Consider the following 25,650-nt stretch of genomic DNA (forward strand, 5'->3'; position numbering starts at 1 on the left):
TCTTTCAATTATTCCCATCCTTATTTGATTTTCGACAGTTTCTGTTTTATCTCCTTTAAACTCTTGTAATGTCTACCGAATGGAAGCAGGAGGATTTTAGTGTTTCATACCACTTACCTAAACCACTCGATGCTGGCTACTCTTCAATTAAAATAAAAAGGAAAAAAAAGAGGATGAACATTTATTGGCATTGTGAAAGTAGGAAGCTGAATAAGGCACGGTTTTAATTGGAAGGATGTCAAAATTATCAAACTATTTCCTACACCTGTTTTTAATGATCTACACATAATCCTAATTACAATACTTTTTGTCGCTGTAGGATCACGTGGATATGAGTATTCTACTTTTAAGACCTTTATATCTCAAGTCTTTCCGTGAGACCTTATAATAAATCACAGACTGCTGAGAAATGTGCAGTTGGATTTATATTCAAAGACATTACTTACCTTCATTAGAGCACTTAGCAAAATTTTAGTTGTGTAATTACTTGTAACCTTTGGTAGGATTATGTTTGGTAGGGATATACAGCTGTCGCCAGTAGCCAGATACGGGGTTTAATACAATATTTATTATCTGTAAATAAAACTAAGCTCAATTAAGTAATATAAAAAGTGCGGTGAATCAGCGATATATCGCATTGCTCTTACGAAATTACAGGGCGCACACTGTTATTTGTTATCCAGAAAAGGCATCCAGCAGTCTCGAGGAATAGGTATATTTGATAACGTGGCCATAGTTTAAGACTCAGCCACCAGGTACATAACAAAATTAAAAAATGTTGACCTTCCTTATTTGAGTTACTAAAGTTTCATTACTTTCCTCTTGTATCATTTAAATAATATTGCTCTGTTCGTACACAATTTAGATTCTGACTGTAGAAAATGAAAAGTGTGAAACTAATTGTTAGATTCTGACTGTAGAAAATGAAAAGTGTGAAACTAATTGTTAGATTCTGACTGTAGAAAATGAAAAATGTGAAACTAATTGTTAGATTCTGAGTGTAGAAAATGAAAAGTGTGAAACTAATTGTTAGATTCTGACTGTAGAAAATGAAAAGTGTGAAACTAATTGTTAGATTCTGACTGTAGAAAATGAAAAATGTGAAACTAATTGTTAGATTCTGAGTGTAGAAAATGAAAAGTGTGAAACTAATTGTTAGATTCTGACTGTAGAAAATGAAAAGTGTGAAACTAATTGTTAGATTCTGAGTGTAGAAAATGAAAAGTGTGAAACTAATTGTTAGATTCTGACTGTAGAAAATGAAAAGTGTGAAACTAATTGGCGAGATTCTGAGTGTAGAAAATGAAAAGTGTGAAACTAATTGTTAGATTCTGAGTGTAGAAAATGAAAAGTGTGAAACTAATTGTTAGATTCTGACTGTAGAAAATGAAAAGTGTGAAACTAATTGTTAGATTCTGAGTGTAGAAAATGAAAAGTGTGAAACTAATTGTTAGATTCTGAGTGTAGAAAATGAAAAGTGTGAAACTAATTGTTAGATTCTGACTGTAGAAAATGAAAAGTGTGAAACTAATTGGCGAGATTCTGACTGTACAAAATGAAAAGTGTGAAACTAATTGGCGAGATTGCATTAATGCGAAGTTCCGAAATTTTCCTCAAAGTTATGCGCAAACTCTGTTTAGTAATAACCAATACTATACTATGCACAGGGATATATGGATAACAAATTACATCAGCCAGTACGACGCATAGGGATATCTGGATAACAAACTGCTTAGTGTCAGCTAAATCTATGCATATAAATATTTTTATAATAAATTGTTAAAATCAGCCAATACTATGCATAGGGATATCTGGATAACAAATTACTTACATCAGCCAATACGATGCATAGGGATATATGGATAACAAATTACTTACATCAGTCAATACGATGCATAGAGATATATGGATAACAAATTACTTACATCAGTCAATACTATGCATAGTGATATCTGTATAACAAATTATTTATACTCTCGAAGAAACATTAATATATATTTTGAAAAAATTAAAATCCGTGCTCATCGATGCTGGCGTCTCATTGACTATTATTCTAAATATATTCATTGTATGGAAGTTTAGTATATAATTTGAATATATTCTAAATATGGATGTATCTTCTAATGACATGATTTACGCTCCAGTAGTACAATTACAAATTATTTCCGGCTTATATTGATACAGAATAATATATTGATTGATGCCCATTTTTCAAAAATGTAGACGGTATTTTATTAGCAGCAGGCAGTAGTGTATGGTATGTACCATCTAGTGTCAAATGTTAATTATTGTTTTAGTTGTATCTTGAATTAAATTAATTTGTTGACTGTCTACTGCGTTACAAGCGAGCAGAACCAGGATTTCACGTGGATGTAACAAGTAAATGTGATTTTATCCACTGTCATATTGCTTGGAGTATTTAGAAACAAATTTAGAGTTGTTTCCGTGTTGTATTTTCCCTCTCAAATTTAGAGTTGTTTCCGTGTTTTATTTTCCCTCTCAAATTTAAAACTATTCCATTCATCCATAGTGTGATCAATTTTCTTATTTCATGACCTCATTAATCCTGCATAAATTAGTATGCTCCATTTCTTATTTCATGACCTAATTAATCCGGCATAAATTATTATGTTCCATTCTTCAAATGGTTATAAATAATAACGAATCAAAAGAAATAAATAACAGAACTTTATATTTAAATTATTTGTTTTAAATAAATATTTACAAAACACACACGACGGGCACATCAGTACACTGGTAGTCCCTTCCTGTAGTTAAGAACTACACAGTTATAGTTTTCTGCGTCACGTGGTACGATTTTAACGTCTAAATATTTGTTTCAAAGGCTTTGTAAAAATGTAAAATTAATACCCGGTGCAAGCGTATAGATTGTGATGTATAAAAAATTAACTGATGAGTTCGTTATTACATGTTGCATTCCACTTGTTTTGCAAAACCACCTTACATATTTCGTACAGACCTTTTCTCAAAGATATTCCCTTGCTCAATCTCATTTTTATATCGTCAAACTACTTAACTTTTATCATCCGAACGCTGCAACTAACCTTATGACCATTTTGTGATATTTTCCCGATGAATCAAATCGAAGGTGCTGTAAAATATTAAAGTTTCAACATAATTCAAACGTCCCATGTAACTGATGGCTCAGACCCATTCACAGTGTAACGTGGCACAAACGTCCCCATATAACTGATGGTTCAGATCCATGCACAGTGTAACATGGCACAAACGTCCCATGTAACTGATCGCTCAGACTCATACACACTGTAACACGGCACAAACGTCCCCATGTAAATGATGGCTCAGACCCATGCACAGTGTAACATGGCACAAACGTCCCCATGTAACTGATGGCTCAGGCCCATGCAAAGTGTAACATGACCCAAACGTCCCGATGTAACTGATGGCTCAGACCCATGCACAGTGTAACATGGCACAAACGTCCCGATGTAACTGATGGCTCAGACCCATACATGGTGTAACATGACCCAAACGTCTCGATGTAACTGATGGCTCAGACCCATACACAGTGTAACATGACACAAACGTCCCCATGTAACTGATGGCTTAGACCCATACACAGTGTGACACAGTCCAAATGTCTCCACCTAACTAATGTCTCATACCTACATACAGTGTGAAGTAATCCTCACGTCCCCAAGTAACTGATGGTACACCGTGTTGGCGTCGAATTTTCATTAATCCGAAATCTTAAAAAATCCAAATGAACTCTTTAAGACCATTCAGTTAACCTCTGCACAGAATGCATCCACGCATTTCTACTCAACGTCTGTTTCGAATATACTTTCATGTCCCAAGGCTCAGTGCATATACAAGATGTTATAGTTTTGATAATCTCAATCATTTTCATAACAACCTCCATTGTTGTCACTGTCAGTGTAAAAAAGGGTAAAGTCTGGTGTCAAAGACTCCATTTCCGTCCCGACACAATCTACAGTTCTATATGAGTGATGTATGCGGTCTGGCTGTGATAATACTACTTGACAAAGGTCTTCATTGACTGTGATAATTCTAACTGACAAAGGTCTTCATTGACTGTGATAATACTAACTGACAAAGGCCTTCACTGGCTGTGATAATTCTAACTGACAAAAGTCTTCGTTATCTGATAATACTAATATGCAAAGAGAGAAAAGTCTAACAAGTCACATTTAGGTTGCTCACGTTTGCGATTTAATGGCTGATGTGCAAATTGGAATTTCAAAAGCTTCTATATGGAGGAGAATGAAACTTCTACACTTAAGTATTTTCAATATGTTCACTTTTTATGTCACATTCTCTTAACTGCCCAACTCATACACGCATCGTAAATTGATAAATGCCCTTGTCTTTAAAATATCAGATTGGCATAACACAAATACGAACATGTGAATATTCTTCACACTTATGTGATAACGATTTAGAATGTTTCTATGATTGTATTAGCATTGTTTATCTTTTCATTTACGAATGATTTCCACAAAGTATAAGAATGTTTTTATTCCATGTGCTGTCAAGGTCCTTTTGCATACATATCAAGAAATATATGATACTGTTCTATTCGTGTATGCATTATGCGATGTAACGTCCCGAAAGAAAACCATCCCATCTCATTCAAGGTAAAGTCAGTTGATATCGGAACCCTAACCCTAACACTTCAGTTCTGGTTTAAATTCTGTAAACAAAGTTATATCAAGCATGAAACTTCGTTACATTGCTTCGGCAATCAAGCGATCATGGTAGTTGATGGGGCAGTTTATATTACCAAATGAATCAAGCACACAAGTACGCCTTCTTGTCTTTCAATAGCGATCATTGTATTCGATGGGACATGTTAACTGTGTCAAGCACACATGTAAGCTCCGAGCCTTTGAATGGTGAGATAGTAAATGTGCAACCATTGGGAAAAATGGCAAATATGAGAAAAAGTATAGAATGATAGGGATGAAATTCTTTTTATCTTTGCTAACATCTGTCAAGCAAGAATACGTGCGAAATATAGGCTTGGATGGCTGGGAGAAATACATATATCAAGAGTGCTTCAGATACGATCAAAATCTGGAACTCTGTCATTCTTGAGGATTTTGTTTTCAAACTGAATCTGTAAAATAATTTTTAAAAACGGTATTTCCTGCTGAACAAAATGAATATTGTCAGGAATTGAATTCTACCCCACTTGCATTGTTCCAAAATTTAGTTTTAAAATAATGAGATAACTTAAGTATGTTACCTCTAAAGACATACGATTGAATATAAATATTGGTATGTATATTGAATTATATCTGATTTAATATGAATTTATTTCAATTTATTTGTTTGTTTGTCAGTTTTAAATTTGATTTATTTTCCATTACATGCTATTGTAATGTAAATTTATTCACTGGAGATGATACTTTTCCCAGAAAATAGTTTGACATTGACTGTTCGTTTTGCAAACATCAGGTGTTGACCAAGATCCTGACCTTGATTCAAAATTAGTAGCAACCACGTAAATAAGTTCTATTTTTATTTTAAAATGATTGGTTGTTGTGGAGGTCATGATGGGACTAAGTGTTTAAGATGTAAACAAGTTTTTAAAATTTTATTTCTTAGAATAAAATGATTGGTTTTTGTCAGGGCCAAACTGGATGTATGTGTATATATATATTTGTATAAGGATAATTTGATCATAACCATGAAGATGCAGTAAATTATAGATGAGTGGTATTACTAATATAACGGATTTAGAGATATTTTTATTCGGTGTTACGTCCTATGGTACCTTATCACTGTACCTTACTTCGGTTTTCTCAGTGAGTGCAGAATGAACGGAAATTCGTTGTTAATATTGTTATGAATTTAATGATATTAACAACATGTGTTCATTTTTCATGGCAAAATAAAACTTAAAATATAATATTGTTTGTACAAACAGTTAAATTTCGTCACAGATTTTGAATAGATCAAATATATTTATCTGTGTTTATCACGCATCACGTACGCCATCGTGGTAGCCAAATTGGATTTTGGGATAGATATTCTGGCCAACTCCAATTTTCGAAAAAAGATCGGATCTTTTTAATGCAGTTTTATCGTTATTTAAAATGGCAAGTAGTCAAAGATACTGCCTTACTTTCTAATTTATGTGTTGTAACGAATGAACCTCAAAGTTTAAAAACGTATAAAAATCGCAGGCATTCTCTGTGGGAACGAAGTTGGAAACACATTTTAATAAGCTCATGTTTGGAAGTTAGTGTTTATGTAGCATGTGATTGAATAATAGTTGACATATGTATGTTTTCAGTAAGGGAAACGTGCTTCCGAGTGGTGTTTGATATTCTTGCTGAGTTACGACATACAACCTAACGTCCCTATTAAGAGAAACGACAAAGAAAAATTAAACTTTTTTTTTCAACCGGTCGACTAACTTAGTCGATGGTATTCATTACTTCAAGCCTTGACAAAAACGATATATGAAAATCTGATTCCTTAGATATATTGTTACGCATGGATTATCACAGGTATAATGACCATGCTTGTGTTAGCATACAGTACAACGAGCACTTTTACATAGGGCTAATCGCCGACAGGGGTGGGCAAACTACGGCCCGCGGACCGCATGCGGCCCGCCAAGAGCTTTCAAGCGGCCCGCCAAGGGTTTTCATGCGGCCAAGGAACAAGTCATCATTCGCACTGACTCTGTTTATGTTACTTTGTTTATCAAATAAATGTGATTCTTTTGAAGTTTAAGTTTAAGTTTAAGTTTTCAGATATTAACAACATATTTACATCTGATTAATTAATTAATTAGATGCTATTTAGAAAAAAACTTCTGTTTTTGCTATTTCAAATATCAATTATTTTACTTAATGAACTATGCGACCCGCGACAAGGTGTAAATTTGTGTATGCGGCACTTGCACTGGAAAGTTTGTCCACCTCTGGGCTAATGTAATTAACCGATGTGGTTATTTCTCAGTTTTTAATGCCAATAAAATGGTGAATTTGGACAGCCAAAACACCAGTGCGATAGATACGTTGATAAAACGTCACAATATTTTCCGGTTTGATAATAACTCCTTGGGTTCTCACATTACTGTTGTTGTCTTTTGGTTTAACGCGATTTTTCATTATGCAACATGCTTTACATGGCGGACAGTATATCTGGTTGAGGAAGAACCCGGAATATCCCTAAAAGCGACCCATGGAAAGCTACTGTCAGGCTCTCTCACAATGCTCAAACTGAGTTTTGTAGGGAATATTATAAATTTGTACTTTTTCTTACCAACCGAGGACAAGAATAAAACTGCATGACACACATCCGTTTTTCCTTTTATAAAATCAATCTAAAGAACATAATTTCTCTTCTTTCACTTTGAATATTTGATGCGGATTTGAAGTGTATGTGACAACAATGAACCAAAAGAAAATTCTGTAGACAGTCATATCTCATCTTTTGTGTACCGATACATATTCCAAATAAATTAAAATGGTCACTTTAGCAAGACTACTGAAACAAAGTTCCCTGGAATGAGATCTCACTGAGCCAATCGGTATGAATAAGAATAATCTGCACACAGGTCTGAGAATACAGGGCCCGTTTAACCCATTAGGTCTGAGAATACAGGGCCCGTTTAACCCATTAGGTCTGAGAATACAGGGCCCGTTTAACCCATTAGGTGTACTAGGCGGCCACCAAGGGCTCCAAGTAATTTTAGTTTGGTGGTGGTGGTGGTGGTGGTGGTGGGGGAGTGGCGCCTAAAACGAAGTACACTGTCAGGTTATTCCTTTATCATTAAATATGTAGTCTAAATAATGAAATTAATACATTATCAAGCCGAACGTGTAATAATACCAATGAACAGTTTATAATAAGAGATGCCCCGAGGGGGAAGTGGGAGCGCAATGTGGAGGGTTTGATTAGGGCGCCAAATACCCTTGCACCTGCCCTGGGAAATCCTTATATGGACAACATTTCTCATTGCAGTGTGGCTTTTTTCAGGGTTACAAATGCAAGAAATGAACAGCATTCTATGCAAAGATGATATAGTGGTACTAGGTTTACTGCAAATCATTCTGTGGCTGGAGGGTTGGAGGACGACAACTTCATTGGATGCGAAAATAATCCTGTGTTGACTAGCATTTGGAAAAGAAAGATGCTTTATTAGTTCATAAAAGAATATACAAACATCAAGTCCGAATGATGCTAACCTTTTGTAGGACAAGGACATTACTCTGAACACAGCTTATCTCTCAGTTTTATGTCTTTTCTGTATTATGTGATATATCATTACCAACTTTTTACGTCTAGAATGTTCAAATGTATGCATGGGTTGTTGTATCTCATCAAATGATTTGGGTTCCCAAAAGGATACAGTATAATACATTGAATCGATGAAAGGAAACCACACACACACACACACACACACAAAAGAAAAACAAAAAGAGAAAGAAAAAAATGAAAATAACCAAAAGAACCTTAAGAGAACAGACAAAAAAAAAAAAAAAAAAAGAACGCAACAAGAAAATAAACAAATTTGTAAACTTGTTTTATTTAGGTCAAGCAAATCTTAACTCTACTGTTGATTCAAGTTTTAATGGAAGCATTCAGCTCACAGCATGTTTTTGTTTATGCAAGTTCTAAAACCTTTCATTGAAGTTGTCTGTTATAAATGTATATAAGTATGGTGTATTTGTTGCAAGTAAACCAAAAACTGTTTCAGTATTTCTCTTAAGATCTAGAATTAGATGTACTTACTGTCTTTAGATATCCACAACACATTTACTTAGTTTAGAATTTTTTTGATAGTCTTTAGCTCATGTACTTCTAAACCTTCTCTCATCTGTCGAGCTCACTAAATGGCTTGCTGCATACTTGAACAACAATCGGAATATGTTTGGATCTTTCTGACAATGATCGGAAAAAACTATTGGAATGTTGCAATACTTGCGATTGTACATACATGTACATTGGCTAGCAAATGGCATTATGAGTACATCATACACCGGCCATCTGACTTATTCTTGGGTGAAACATTTACACATTTCTTTTTTTTTAAAGCATGAACTCAGTAAAGAGCTTTGTCTTTACTGAACCTGGGCTAATAAGTCCAAAAAAATGTAACAATGCTTTTTAGAAATAGTTCTATTTTGCCTTGCATACTTTAGTGTGTGATTCAGTTCTCTGTCCTTTTCTGAAGAGTTTTCTTTTTTAAACTTTATCATATTATCGAGATATTTCCGAGATGAAATTTTGTACCAAAGCCACAAGTGTCTTGCTATTTATTTTAATTTTAGTGATCCATTAATCACACATAAACCAGTTTCATTTGGGCCTTTTATTTTTCCCTTTAAATGTATGAGTGCATCAGTCGTAAAGCACATTTCCAAGTGAGATGGAATATAACGATATATCAGTATTTGGTAATGGCTATCATTTTGATTCCCCATATTATCCATTTTGCGTTATCTTTGCTAATCCTCGCAAATCATTTCAACAGTTTCACCAGAAAGACAATTCTTAATCACACATTTTAATGAAAAAAGTAAAACCACATGCTGTCCCATGCATGCAAATTAATGGTTTAAGACTGTACTGTGTGATACGTTCATATGGTGTTAGGTGTATCTATTATTTTTATAAATTGTATTCATAACTATAAATAGTTTTATCTGCAGTTGCAATTTCGCACGTGCATTGGCTCTGTTTTAAGATATTAATAATGGAAAATTGGAAATAATCTATAAACAGTTGTTTACAAATTTGTTTACAGTTACTAATAATACAATTATTGTTAAACATGTTAACAAGCTTTGGCTGTTTCTCATTGGACAGATCGGTCAGGTGGGTTCTTAGAAGAATTAAGCTACTTCCTATTTGATGGGTTAGATCATGTACGTACTTTTACGATGTTGGAGATTAGCGATTTGACACTTAGCAGTAGTGGCAAAATGCGTATTTTACCTTTTATGTATATATATATATATATATATATATATATATATATAAGTAAGTCGTTGGACAATTTTCTCAATTTTATTTCTTGTGTTCTTGCTGTGACGTCAGGTATACAGACGTAGTTTATGTTGTATTTAGATATTATTTGAGAGGAAACATTTGTTTGGAATATTCAGTGGAAATAGAAAGTGCTCATTCGACTACAGTAATATATTTGGACTATTGTGAATTATTCATATGTTCCGGACAACACCATTTTGACACGTTTGAACTGTTGGTGGACTAGTATATTCATGGATCTGGAATTTATTTTGAATATTTAATTCTTTCGGACTTTAATAGTGCGTTGTCATGATTACTTTTTAAAATTATGTTCATAATACTGTAAGTTCCTCTTAAATTTGAATTTTAGAACATTTTGAAAATTAAATTGTTTGATAAATTTTACATAACTGGTTGGTTTTGCTTCTTTAAGTTACTTAGTGTATGACCGTAGAGTCGTAACAATTTGATTGTCAAAGGTGCGCAATTGTACGGGTGTACCGGTTTACCCTCAGTGTTTTTTTTCGGTTGTACATACCACGTACTTTTTTGGACTGTACCGGTAGTTCAATAATGAATATGCGGGAATCCTATTACATGTTTAATGATTCAAAATGCATTGATTTAACTTTTCATAAAAAAATGGTTACCATTTTCTTTATAAATTAATAGTATTTGTCACTAATTTAGAATATTAGAAACATAATTATATTTATGAACCTGCAATCATGTTTGAATTTTCCTACAAAATATTTAGTCCATTTTTAGCATAAAACCCGAAGTTTGCCTCTCTTTTATATCGTTAATATAGCTAGGAAAATTCAGACTTCATTGTCATGAATCCCTACTTTTATCAACAAACTTTGTAATGTCAGCATAATGTCTTTTACAGGTTGTCAGCTATAACGTAAGAGTAATCAGCCCACAGTAGGTGTAATTTTCATGTGGTCGGGGGTGGGCTGCGATTTCGATTCATGCCGAGATAGACTATTTTATCTAATTCTTGAGATAATTATTTTTTAAAAACATATGATAAATTTAATATGGTGTTATCTTCCTTTCAATCAGAGCAAGATATTTTTCCAGCTTTTCTAGAGACGGAAATGTAACAAAAAATATCCCATGCACCTGCCCTAGAAGATTGAATTGTTGGTCTCTAATATAATTAAGGTATACTGTGGTACGTATCGCGGTAGGTTAAAAAAAAAACAAAAAAAAAAAAAACAGCAATTATTCGTGGTACTCTGCTCTATAAAGCAATATCGTGATAGATTTTGTATTACAGCAAATTCGTTTCTGTCTAGAGGATAGGTGAAGCCTGTAATTTCATGTGGAGGTGGGACTACTTTATTCCCAGTCAAATATCAATAGAAAGAAATTAAAGACTGTAAGTTAATGACTTTAATCTCCACCATCCGACATTTAATAGAGGCAAATGTCACATTAAGCCTCAAATATGCAGGTCTTTAAGGATCATTAAATATACATTGACTATTTTTCCTGAGGCAACGGATAGGTTACAAATCCAACCCGCAATTTATATCAATGTTATATATTCAAAATAGTACTGCAAATCCAGTCAAATCTGACTGGAATCAATTTACATTTTAAGTCTCAGCATGGCATGTGAAGATTTAATGATTTCACGATTATGATCACCTTCCAAAGGGTACAAGAGAAACACGTATATGGATGCAAAGAGACTGAATGTAATCTTTAGATCTTTTATGTCTTGGACGTTGACCGCTTCTATGGCCTAGTGGTTAGAGCGTCCGCCTCGGATGCGAAAGGTCACTGGTTCGAACCCGGTCGAATCATATCAAAGACTTATTAAAATGGTACTAACAGCTGCCTCGCTGGCGCTCAGCATTAATATGTCAGTGTTAGGTCTGGTCGTCCTGGCGTCAGGATAATGTGACAGGGTGGGACATGTGTGATGCATGATACCCCAGTGCTAGACATCACTATAAACTGCCACACTGCAGACATGGTAGCGATATGACTGAAACATTGTTAAAGATACATTAAAATTCAAATCACACACACACACACACACACACACACACACACACACACACACACAAACACGTGCGCGCACATGCTGCTTACGTTCAAGTACTTCACATTTTCTTATCGGAATAAATACAGCTTATTTTCAAAAGCATGTGTATTGTTTTTGAATTCTGTCTGTTCTCTCATTATTTAACAGATCAATTATCAAACTGCATCAGACCTTCTTTTTTTATGTTTCACATTTCATATATTGATATTATTTCAATAATTCCATGGGAAGCTAAATACTTCGTACATGTAATTTGCCTTGCTAGAAATAAGTATACAAATAGTAACATAAATGTAAGGTCACATGTTTCTGCATGTATTATTGCACTGAAGTGACCTTTGTCATGGCATTACTATATGTCTAAATTTTGTCCTCTGATATGCGAGGAGTTCCCGTATCATGTGAATAAGCATAACGCTACGTCATCATAACACCAGAAGCTAGTAGTTCCTGTTCGACTTGAATAAGCATAACGCCACGTCATCATATTTCCAGAGGCTAGTAGTTCCTGTTCGACTTGAATAAGTATAACGCTACGTCATAATAACACCAGAGGCTAGTATTTCCTGTTCGACTTGAATAAGCATAACGCTACGTCATCATAACACCAGAGGCTAGTATTTCCTGTTCGACTTGAATAAGCATAACGCCACGTCATCATATTTCCAGAGGCTAGTAGTTCCTGTTCGTCTTGAATAAGCATAACGCTACGTTATAATAACACCAGAGGCTAGTAGTTCTTGTTCGACTTGAATAAGTATAACGCTATGTCGTCACACAAAATTGGCACTTGTGCCATGACATGCTAGTAGCTTCTGTCTCACTTGAATAAACAGAAAGATACGCCAACATACACCATTTGCAGTAGTTCCTGTCATGCTTGAAGAAGCAGAAAAATACGTTGTAATAAAGCCAATCACAGCTGTATCCTGACAAGCTAGTAGCTCCTGTCCCACTTGAATAAGCAGACAAAAACGTCATTAGAACAACATTTACAGTTGTACCCCGACATGCATGTAGCTTCTGTCTCACTAAAATAAGCAGACAGATAAGTCATGAAAGCATCTATCACAGTTGTAACCTGAAACGCTGAATGTTAAATAGTTTTAAATCTGACACGCTTGATGTTAAACTGTTGTACCCTAACAGGCTAGATGCTAAATAGTTGCACCCTGACAGGCTAGGTGCTAAATAGTTGCACCCTGACAGGCAAGATGTTAAATACTTGTATCCTTACAGGCCAGATGTTAACAAGTTGTACCCTGACAGGCTAGATGCTAAATAGTTGCACCCTGACAGGCTAGAAATTGAAAAGTTGTACCCTGACAGGCTAGATGTTAAAATGTTGTAACCTGACAGGCTAGATGCTAAATAGTTGCACCCTGACAGACTAGATGTTAAAATGTTGTACCCTGACAGGCTAGATGCTAAATAGTTGCACCCTGACAGACTAGATGTTAAAATGTTGTACCCTGACAGGCTAGATGTTAAAATGTTGTACCCTGACAGACTAGATGTTAAAATGTTGTACCCTGACAGGCTAGATGATACATAGTTGCACCCTGACATGCTAGATGTTGAAAAGTTGTACCCTGACAGGCTAGATGTTAAATAGTTGTATCCTTACAGGCCAGATGTTAAAAAGCTATACACTGACAGGCTAGATGTTAAACAGTTGTATCATGACAGGCTAGAGATTCCATAGTTGTACCCGGCAGGCTAGACTGTCAATAGTTAATAGCACCATGACAAGATAAAGTTCATTTTCGTTTCTCAAAATTACTCATTATGTAAAACCGACCATAAACCTTTGCAAGTTTTCCCCATTACATTTCTGTTGATAAGAAATGGGATCACATACCCTATTTTCTGTTTCATAGACCAAATCGTATTGATGGCATAGACGATTTTTATTACGGTGATTTCTTGTCTTGCACCCAATTTATTTAATTTCATTAATGCTAAAGTCCTGAGAAGTTTGCTTTGCTTTTCAAAGTTGTATTACAAGACTTATTCCCAACATCTGTCTCTTTCTTAGCCTTTCCGGGTCAGTCTGTCTGTCTGTCATCCATTTATATTTAGTGTTATCTCTTTCGGGCTCGTATGCTCCTAAAACAGAACAAAGACAAACACTCGTAAATAGGCACAGAGTTAATGTATGAGAGATCACTATGACATGACTGTTTTCCATGTTCTTCGCCGGTAGCACATTTTCATGAATCTCTTGAAGAAAAAAACAAAAAACAACTCAGAAACACTACTGGGATGAGAAGCTATTTTTTCTTCTTTCCCCGGAAGCAATGAATATCTTTAACTGATATGGTTACATATCTAAATTATGTTTCTTTATGCTAATTGGCATCTTTGTAACCATATATACTACAACAATCGCACAGACCCAGATCTGCCGGCTCATTACGTGACAGCAGATCTAGGAATGGGCATTTTGCAGCTGGACTCGTCTTATAGGCGAGTAACGACGGTATCATTATTTGCATGCATAAAAAACAACATTTCTTTTGCTTTTTGTTTTATTTTGCGGCATATGAGGTCAAATTTTATATTTAGCCCAGGTCGAGAAAACATCCCTCATCAGAAAATGACATGCCAGTAACACTGATTTTTCTGTTGGCAAAAACAATCTTATTGTAAATTTCAGCATATCATAGGAAACCTGAATTTAGGTCAACTTGAGTAAAACATTTTTGTTTAGCTTTGCAGCAGAATTTTTTTGTATAGGCATCTCACACGTAATTAGCTATAGCAATGCCTATTGGTACTATCAGCTGTACTTAGCACATGTATTTAAATTGCGACTCTTTGGGACCCCGGGTGACCTAGTGGTCTAAAGCGCTCTCCTTTAACGATCTCTGCCATCTCACCTGTCAGCGTTGGTTCGAGTCTCCGGGTCAGCCAATGTATCATGCCACTAGTTTACCGTGGATGGGTGGTTCTTACCGGGACTTTTCGGGGTTCTTCGTCCACCAGTTATACTGGCTCCATGTATAGCCAGCCTATCGTGTGCTGAGAAATTGCATTAAACCCACACAACAACGTTGCGACTCATCTTGTCTCATGAGATCAGGCTGTATCTTTCGCTAAGGGAGATAAATCATCCCTCATCAGAAAATCATATCTCTCTAACATAGTTTACCAAATGACTTAGTTTACGTTTTAAAGTATTTATAACTTTGTATCCAAAGTCTCTAGGAATAGATTTAACTATGTTGATTAATTTTTATATCGTGTTTAACAGCTATCATTGTACATTTATTAATGTTTAATCTCATTCTGACATATTTAAGACAAGTTTTTTTAAGGTTTTATTTTGAAGATACTGGTTTCAGCAATACAGCTCCCATGGAAAAGACTAATTTCTTTGCAATTTATAAATGAAAATTGTTAGCCTTTCAGTAACGATTTCTGTTCGCTTTTGCTTTCTTCTTAGCACGTGGCACGTTCTGAATGTTATCAAACATTCACTAAACTTAAATTATTATATGATGTAATCTTCTAAAGAAATAAATATGGTCGAGGATGCCAAATTTTGGATTCCTTTTGCCAGTTAGCGTGGGAGCTGCAAAATTGATATGCATTCCACATTGTCTTCTAGATAGTATTGGAACTGCCATAAAATTGACATGTTTTATCCTAGTGATTGTGGATATTGGCATAACGCTGATATACATTCCATACTTTCTGTTATGGGAGCTGGTGTACCACAACGTTAATAGCAACGATGTAAGTAAACATGTTATGATCAAACTTGGATCTAAAAAAAATACTTCCTTTTACCAGTGTTTGAATGATGAAGATTTAAAGCGTGCCAGAGTACAATTGTAATAAAAATGAAGATTTAAAGCGTGCCAGAGTACAATTGTAATAAAAATGAAGATTTAAAGCGTGCCAGAGTACAATTGTAATAAAAATTACAATTCATCTAAAAGCTCCTCTTTACATAAGTTTGTTCCAAAGAAGTTTCAAGTACAAACAAGGTACAAAGTTTTAAGTAAAAAGAAGATACACAGTTTTATATACAGAGAAGGTACAAAGTTTTAAGTACAGAGAAGGTACACATTTTTAAGTACAGAGAAGGTACATATTTTTGAGTACAAAGAAGGTACACAGTTTTAAGTACAAAGTCGGCACAAAGTTTCAAGTACAAAGAAGGTACACAGTTTAAAGTACAAGGAAGGTACGCAGTGTAAAGTACAAGGAAGGTACAACTTTTTAAGTATTGAGAAGGTACAAAGTTTTAAGTACAGAGAAGGTACAACGTTTTAAATACAGAAAAGGTACAACGTTTTAAGTACAAAGAAGGTAAACAGTTTAAAGTACAAGGAAGGTACGCAGTGTAAAGTACAAGGAAGGTACAACGTTTTAAGTATTGAGAAAGTGCAAAGTTTTAAGTACAGAGAAGGAACAATGTTTTAAATACAGAAAAGGTACACAGTTTTAAGTACAAAGAAGGTACACATTTTTGGGTACAAAGAAAGTACAAAGTTTTAAGTACAGAGAAGGTATCATTTTTAAGCACAAAGAAGGTAAAAAGTTTTAAGTACAAAGAAGGTAAGCAAAGTTTTAAGTACAAAGAAGGTACAGCTGTTCAACAAACAATAAATTCATGTAATATTCTGATGCATGTACGTTTAGCAATTATATTTACTAGACGAGAAATTTCAATCATTAGTGCCACCTCAGAAAGACGAGTAATTTCGAGTGTTCAGCAACACTTTGGAAAGGCTAGTAATTTCGAATGTTTAGTAACACCTGGGAAGACTTGTAATTTCGAGTGTTAAGTGACACCTCTGAAAGGCGAGTAATTTAGAGTGTTTAGTTACACATTGGAAAGACGAGTAATTTCTAGTGTTTAGTGACACCTCGGGAAGACTAGTAATTTTCGAGTGTTTAGTAACACCTTGGGACGACTAGTAATTTTTGAGTGTTTAGTGACAGCTTGGAAAGACTAGTAATTTTCGAGTGTTTAGTAACACCTTGGAAAAACTAGTAAGTTCGAGTGTTTAGTGACACCTTGGAAAGACTAGTAATTTCGAGTGTTTAGTGACACCTTGGAAACACATGTAATTCGAGTTTTTAGCAACACATTGGAAAGTATATATTCATTACCCACGTACATTTGATACAAATTTGCAGGATTTTTTGTTGCTTATCTGTCATACTTATCTTCAAATCCAAGACAGAATTCAAATGAAATGTTTAGGTTACACAGATGTTACTTGGTTAAAAACAAAGTTATGCTATGATTCCAGATTGCTAGACACATTCCCACATTCCACATTGCCAGACACATTCTACACATCCCACATTGCTAGACACATTTAACATTCATAACAAATACGTAAAATGAACATTAGGGTATCGTGTTCATAAATAATCCCATCTCTTTACAGTAATTTGTTTGGCAATTTATTCAAGGTAAACGTATTTGTACACTGCGTATCAAAATATGAAAATGTATATCGAGTAAAATACACATTAGGATATCATCGTTTTTTATTGTCTTCAAAATATGGAAGTAGTAAGGTATTCTATTGGCTGCGTGACTGTGATCTAAATGTATGCGGTTTATCTAGATTTAACCATTTAACATATTTGACCAATAGTAGTAAATGGGGCCACCCTAGGGACAATGGGAATTACCATTGTCCCTAGGGTGGCCCCATTTACTACTACCAATTAAATATGGCATTGACGTGCTTTTATCAGGTCTACTTCCCGAAACTTATTTGCCCTTTTCAAATTCTTAATATTGTTTCTCGGCATATTCAAGTTAATGTAAAAAGAAACAACAAAAGACAGCAAACAAAAAGACGCGTGTCATTTATTGTGGCTGTCACATTTTGACTTCGATTCCACAAAATTTTGTGCAATATGTCCCTTTTTGAGAAACATTATAATTCGATTGATGGCAGGGAAAGAGACTTTTTTTTATTGCAACGCTCAGGAATATCACACCAGAGGCACACCACCGTGCATTGAGGCTATGAAACTTTTCAACATTATTATTGAGTTTCAGCTGTTTCGTCCATATCAGTGACCTCATGACTCCGTATAATGTGGTTATTGTGGAAGGTGTATGGTGTGCAGTTCAGTTGCTATAGCTAATATAGCTTGGGGATGCTTACAAGAAAACAAAAAGTAGGTTGATCATTCGGGTTACTTGGATGTATTCCTAATTTCAGACTAGGTTAGAAGGAAAAAAGCGTGCATGAACGCAATTGGCGTGCCCTATACGCATCCATTCTTGCGTTTAATCGTACTGTTACAGCAGCTTACTCAGATTTACGACACATTATTTGCAAGGGTTGAGGTTCGTGTTCAGATACAAAATTAATTATAAACTTGTCTCACACGAGTTGTGTCTTTCTTTTCGGTTCCCTTTTTCTTTTACACAATTTCAACAAGAAGGGCGTTATATCGTATAGAATTTGCACCACGTTTAACTCCTTATTAAAAGGTGTCCTGCCTCCTTGTGTGTATTAGCTTTGTGTGTATTGTGTGTTTTAGTATATACAGAGTACTTGATTTCTTGTTGTGTGTTTTAGCATAAGTTGCCGTTGACGAGGAATTTCCGTTTATACTGTCTTAAAACATGGAAAGAAAACGATATATTAACCAAGGAAAGATGAAAAACTGAAGCCAAAATATATCTTAAATTTTAAATATCAAATAATAAAACGAGTATAACTCCCATCAGTTTGGTAATGGGGTGCTTCAACCTTATCTAAAAAAAGGTCGTAATATATTATAACTGAAAGAAAGAAAGAAAAACTTAGCGTTTAAATTTTTATTCAAAAACCAAATATAGAAAATTAAGCTGTCTTATTGGAATTTGAAAAGCTGTATTTATTGTACTTTGATTTTATAATAAATTGTTATAATTCGCACAAAATACTCGAGACAGTTCAGATATGGACGAAGTGTGGTTTTTCTTAAGGAACACATGGGAAGAAATGAAATCATGTAAAGAAAAGGAGGCTGTTATAGCGATTCTAAGGATAAGCAAAGTCAATAATGAACGATCAAGTCAACGGTGCACGATAGAGTCAACAGCGCACGATAGGGATAACAGCGTACGATAGGGTCAACAGCGTACGATAGGGATAACAGCGTACGATAGGGTCAACAGCGCACGATAGGGATAACAGCGTACGATAGGGTCAACAGCGTACGATAGGGACAACAGTGCACTAAGTAGACGATTGTCTAACAGCGCTATGTTAATTCATTCTTTATTATTTTAAAGCCGTGCATATCATCGAGAAAACAAAAGTAATACAAAATGTGCAGTGCAAGTAAAAGTGAACACTAAAAGGTGAGAAATAATTATATAACTCGATCAACATAAACGCACTACAGGAAGCATTTCCGAAATGTACAAATATTTGACATTTTCTGTATGTCAAAAGTCTATGAGCTTGTAACTTTGGACTATTCATGGAATATTGTTGATATGCTGCTTTCAAGATTTTACATACAAAAATGACAAAAATCACATCTTCAGTAGCATTCCAATTACAGTTGCTACACAGATGTTATTAATTATATTAATTATCGTGCTGACTGTGAGAATATGTTTTAATTTTATTGACGCATTGCGTGCATTTCAAAGAAATCAATTTTGTTGCAGATAGTACCACATATGATGAACTAAGCACTATTTGGCGAAAGACGTATTTAGAATTAAGAAAAAGTGTTGTAGTCGGAAGTCTTTAAATATACCACAATAAAAATTACTGCCTTCGCCATGAATTTCTTTTTTCAGACCGACCCAGTACTATCAAACATATAAATGCATGAAATGGTGTGGTAGTGGGGGCATGAAAAAGTTTCAGCCGGTTTGGCAGAGATCTGAATTCATTATGTCCACTTTAATATTCTTTAACTTGGATATATATATATATATATATATATATATATATATATATATATATATATATATATATATATATATATATATATATAATCAAGTGTCTATAATATTCAATTATCTGATAAGACATGTTTTCTGGTTTGCAGATGTAAACACTTTACAAGAAAACATACATTGTTGGACACATACTGTGAAAATATCAATAAATAAAAGTTTTCCCCATATAAACGATCTTAGCCTTTTTATCTTCGCCAGGATCGATCAAACACGATAATGTTTACTGAATACAAATGATATAACATAAGAAGGTCCCTTCATATGGGAACACACAGATATAACATGCCTACACCAACATCTGGTACATAACTTCTCCAGCTGAGTTCGAAATGAAGATATTTTCATTTTCAGTGTTTTTATTTTCTGTATGGAATCTGTGTATCTTCTGATGAAGGCAAATATATATATATATATATATATATATATATATATATATATATATATATATATATATATATATATATATATATATATATATATATATATATATATTTTAAAAAACCCAGAGATTGGCAGTTTATGTAGCCTGTTAATTTGAGACCCATATCTCGACCTTCAGCAATTGTCATCCCATAACACCCCCACCTCATACAGTTCTCTGGTATGCAAAATAATTAGTTAACTCTTATTCAGAACACAATGGCGGATCAAAATGAGCTCGTATAGTTGTAAGTAATAAAACATATCACTGTTTGCAAAATGAACGTGACCTGCCTTCCTTATAAAACTTTTCAAGGAAAAGGCTTGTCCTTACCCTAAATCGTTACAAATCATTGCTTCACTCAAGCACACTATTGTATAAAAAAAAACACCACCTCCCACCCCCGCATAAATAGTTTATAAGTAAAAGGAGCAATAGGTGAGGGATTCATGAAATGTCTTTATTAGCTCTTTAAATGTTTTTCGAGTCTTGAAAGTTTAATGACTTCGTTGTAGAGACTACGTGGGGGTAAAGTCAATTATTCTGTTTCCTGAAGTCGTTTAAGATCAAGATGAAAGAAGTCGCGGTTTTCATCCTGTTGCGTATGGTTTACTCAAGGTCTTAAGATTTCCCCCCACTTCAAAGACTAATCAATGCCAGCAACTTTCATTTGAGAGTGCTTATATACATTCTCTCCATGGCATTTACACACTTGTACGAGTTTTTTGCGGTAGATGTAGACATTTCAAACACTCGAGACTAGACGTTTATCATGAGCGAAAACATGGATTGTAAATATCAAATATTGTTAAAAATGAGGATATATTTTCTGTGTATATTTATGACAAATATTTTTAAGAAAAAACGCGACTAGTAATATTATTGTGTTATAAAAAAACAAACATTTAAAACCAAACACTGTCAATTTGTTATTTAAATAAAAATGTGTTAGAATCATGGATTTTGATTGCTATCGTTTTCATTTCTGTTAAATAAGTCAGATTTTCCAAGCAAACTTGTATATGTTAATGTGGACACCCTCTTTCGATCCATGTGATGTGTTAATGATACACTCTCTTTCGATCCGTTTGATGTGCAAATCCTACACTCTCTTTCGATCCATTGGATGTGCTCATCCTACACTCTCTTTCGATCCATTTGATGCGTAAATCCTACACTCTATTTTGATCCGGGGGGCCCCGAGTGGCCGAGTGGTCTAAAGCGCACTCCGATACGGATCACTGCCATCTCACCACTGTCTGCGTAGGTTCGAGTCTCGGATTCGACCAATGTGGGTATGTGAGAAAGCTTGCCAGTAGCTTCTCGAGGGTCGGTGGTTCTTTCCAGGGATTTCCCTGGTTCTTCCTCCACGATTAATACTGGCCGCCATGTATAGCCTATCTTGCGCTGAGAAATGGCGTTAAACCCTACAATAACAACAACAACTATTTCGATCCGTTTGATGTGCTCATCCTACACTCTCTTTCGATCCATTTTATTTGCAAATCTTACACTCTTGATCCATTTGATGTGCAAATCCTACGCTCTCTTTCGATCCATTTGTTGTGCAAATCTTACACTCTCTTTCAATCCATTTGATGTGCTAATCCTACACTTTCGATCCATTTGATGTGCTAATCCTACACTCTCTTTCGATCTATTTGATATGCAAATCCTACACTCTCTTTCGATCCATTTGATGTGCTAATCCTACACTCTCTTTCGATCTATTTGATGTGCTAATCCTACACTCTCTTTCGATCTATTTGATATGCTAATCCTACATTCTCTTTCGATCCATTTGATGCGCTAATCCTGATCTTAATCTTGTAGCATTTTAGTGATTTAAACATTTGCTGATTACTGTAATCCTCGTCCGTTCTACATTTGAGTGGATGGATCAGAGTGAGATTCAGCGAATGAGCTCGTTCGAAATAACAGGCTGGCTTCAGACTCGTCACTAAGAGGCTGATTTGCAGAATGTCTTTCATGTACCATTCATACGTTTAAAAAATTGCTTTATCCAGCATCCCGGGGTGTTTTTGGATAATGCTATTCATCATCCGCAATTGGTATATATCATGACTCTGGTCAGGATTATTTTCCCTACATTCGTTTTTCGATAATGAACTTTCCAGTGTGCCCAGATCCTAATAAACCATATGATAATCTAAACTTTCTAAAGTGTCTTCAGAGATGAACTCACGGTAATGTTCTTGCCATGGGTTAACCGGCATTTATTGAGTGCCTGAAGTGTAAATTAAGCACATTGCTATGTCATAGATTTCAGTTCCTGGCCTGCATCTATGCCTTACCGTGCACTGTCGCCAAATTACACCCGGACAGTCATCACATAATAGTCATGTTGAACATAAGAAACAATTCTCTTTAAATCAATACTACAACTGCATATATTTAGAAACACTGTGGTACGCCTGTCTATAAAGACAATGTAATACTATTATATACAAACAATAGCACACTTTTCTATAAAGACAATCGCGTATTTCTCTATAAAGACAACGGCACATTTCTCTATAAAGACCGAGGGAAATGACACTTCTCTATAAAGACAATGACACAATTTTCTATATGGAGACTGGCATACTTCTCTGTGAAGAAAATGGCACACTTTTCAAAAAAGACAATGTACCTTTCGCCAAAAGACTGGCATGGCTATCTATAAAGACAATGCACACGTCACTATGGCACACGTCTCTATAAAGATAATGATACACGTATCTATAAAGACAATGACATACTTCAGTATAAAGTCAATGGCACACTTGTTTATAAAGACAATGACACACTTGTCTATAAAGACAATGGCACATGTCTCTATAAAGACAATGGCACACTTTTCTATAAAGACAATGACACACTTTTCTATAAAGACAATGGCACATGTCTCTATAAAGACAATGGCACACTTTTCTATAAAGACAATGACACACTTTTCTATAAAGACAATGACACACTTTTCTATAAAGACAATGGCACATGTCTCTATAAAGACAATGGCACACTTTTCTATAAAGACAATGACACACTTTTCTATAAAGACAATGACACTAAAAAGAGATAATGCACACTTCTCCAAAAACATTATCTCAAGCCTCTCTATAAAGACAATGCAGACTTCACTATGGCACTCTTCCCAAAGAAGACACTGTTACAATTCTCTATAAAGACAATGGTACACTCCTCTGTGTAGGCGTACTTCTCCAAAAAGACTGACACACTTTTATATAAAGACAATGGCACACTTCTCTATAAAGGCAATGACACATGTCTCTATAAAGGCAATGACACATGCCCCTATGATACACTTCTCTATAAAGGCAATGACACATGCCCCTATGATACACTTCTCTATAAAGGCAATGACACATGCCTCTATAAAGGCAATGACACATGTCTCTATAAAGGCAATGACACATGCCCCTATGATACACTTCTCTATAAAGGCAATGACACATGCCTCTATAAAGGCAATGACACATGTCTCTATAAAGGCAATGACACATGCCCCTATGATACACTTCTCTGCGAAGACAATCGTACATTTCTCTGTGAAGAACAACGGAAATATCACTTCTCTGTGAAGACAATGACACAATTCTCTACAAATACAGTGAAACACTTCTCCATAAAGGCTGTGGTGCGCCTCTCTATAAAGAAATGCACACTTCACTATGACACACTTCTCAACAAAGACAATTGCCACATTTAACGCTTGGTCTCAGAATAAATTGAATCTAAAACGAGTGAATGATATGACTGAGTCGGACCATGGACTATTAATCTATTTAAAAACTGAAGAAAAAAATCGAAATTACATAAACAGTATGTGAAGTGACTGAGTACATGACGTACGGTCAAATCCATTATCTGAGTACATGACGTACGGTCCAATCCATTATCTGAGTACATGACGTACGGTCAAATCCATTATCTGAATACATGACGTACGGTCCAATCCATTATCTGAGTACATGACGTACGGTCAAATCCATTATCTGAGTACATGACGTACGGTCAAATCCATTATCTGAATACATGATGTACGGTCCAATCCATTACACTGGACAACAAATTTTTACAAAAGTCATGTTACTGAAATAAAATTAGTCAATTCTTATCAATTTTTATGTGCTGAACACGAATATGACAGTCAAATTGCAAAATTGGCTCTAGTTTTTTTGTAATCTGCAAGAAATTAATGTTTACATAACGAAATGCATTCCAATAGTAAAAGGTCAACTGTAATAGCCTACCTATAAAAAATCAAGTCATTGACTTCATCTTAGATTTCTTCGCCTGTCTCTTGTACAGCTGTTTGGGAGCATCTCTGAGGAGTGTCCAGCAGTAGTCAGCCAGCATTGTAGTGGACCATTTTCCCTGGTATCTTTGTTCCATTATTGCGATATCTTGATGAAAACGTTCGCCGTGTTCATCACTAACAATACCACAGTTGCTAGGAAAGAAATCCAAATGGGAATGAAGGAAGTGAATCTTTAGAGACATATTGCAGCCAAGTTTCTTATACTTCATCAACGTGTCTTCTACTAGTTCCTTATAGTTTTCTGCCCTAACATTTCCGAGGAAGTTTGTAGAAACTAGGCGAAAAGCATTCCATGCTTGTTTCGCGTCACCTTCCAGCAAGTTGTTGAACCGGTCATCTTTGAAAAGCTCTCGAATCTGAGGACCCACAAAAACTCCCTCTTTAATCTTTGCTTCGCTGAGTCGAGGGAATTTTTCATGCAGGTATCGGAATGCTGGCAAAGTCCGGTCAATGGCTTTCACGAAGTTCTTCATCAAACCTAGTTTGATGTGAAGGGGTGGTAGCAAGATTTTCTGAGCCTCAACCAGAGCTGGGTGTTGGATATTCTTCTCTCCAATGGCTACATTCTGCCTGTGAGTCCATTCCTTCCTCATGTAGTGCATTTCCCTTGCTCGGCTATCCCACTCGCATAAGAAACACATGTATTTTGTATATCCTTGCTGCAGTCCCATTAAAAGGGCAACTACCTTCAAATCACCACAGAGGTGCCAGCTGTACTTGTTATACTCAATGGAATTCAGTAGCTGCCTTAAGTTATCGTATGTCTCTTTCATGTGGACAGCATACGCTACTGGAATAGATGGAAGAATGTTTCCATTGTGCAAAAGCACAGCCTTGAGACTCAGTTTCGAAGAGTCCACAAATAGTCTCCA

At 35.2% G+C, this 25,650-nt stretch overlaps 1 protein-coding gene and 1 long non-coding RNA gene across 2 annotated transcripts in view; both read left to right on the forward strand.

Moving 5' to 3' along the window:
* Window positions 1-25,650, forward strand: part of LOC149800520 (thrombospondin type-1 domain-containing protein 4-like) — a 217,447-nt gene that overhangs the window by 9,939 nt on the left and 181,858 nt on the right. The window lies entirely within an intron of this gene.
* On the forward strand, window positions 2,652-8,514 carry LOC149800521 (uncharacterized). The gene is made up of 2 exons (XR_016420523.1): window positions 2,652-7,579; window positions 7,646-8,514. It is a non-coding gene; the product is annotated as an uncharacterized LOC149800521 (long non-coding RNA).

This window comes from Sinohyriopsis cumingii, chromosome 4, assembly GCF_028554795.1.
Source record: "Sinohyriopsis cumingii isolate HCF-2022 chromosome 4, ASM2855479v2, whole genome shotgun sequence".
In the NCBI taxonomy this organism is placed as follows: domain Eukaryota; kingdom Metazoa; phylum Mollusca; class Bivalvia; order Unionida; family Unionidae; genus Sinohyriopsis; species Sinohyriopsis cumingii.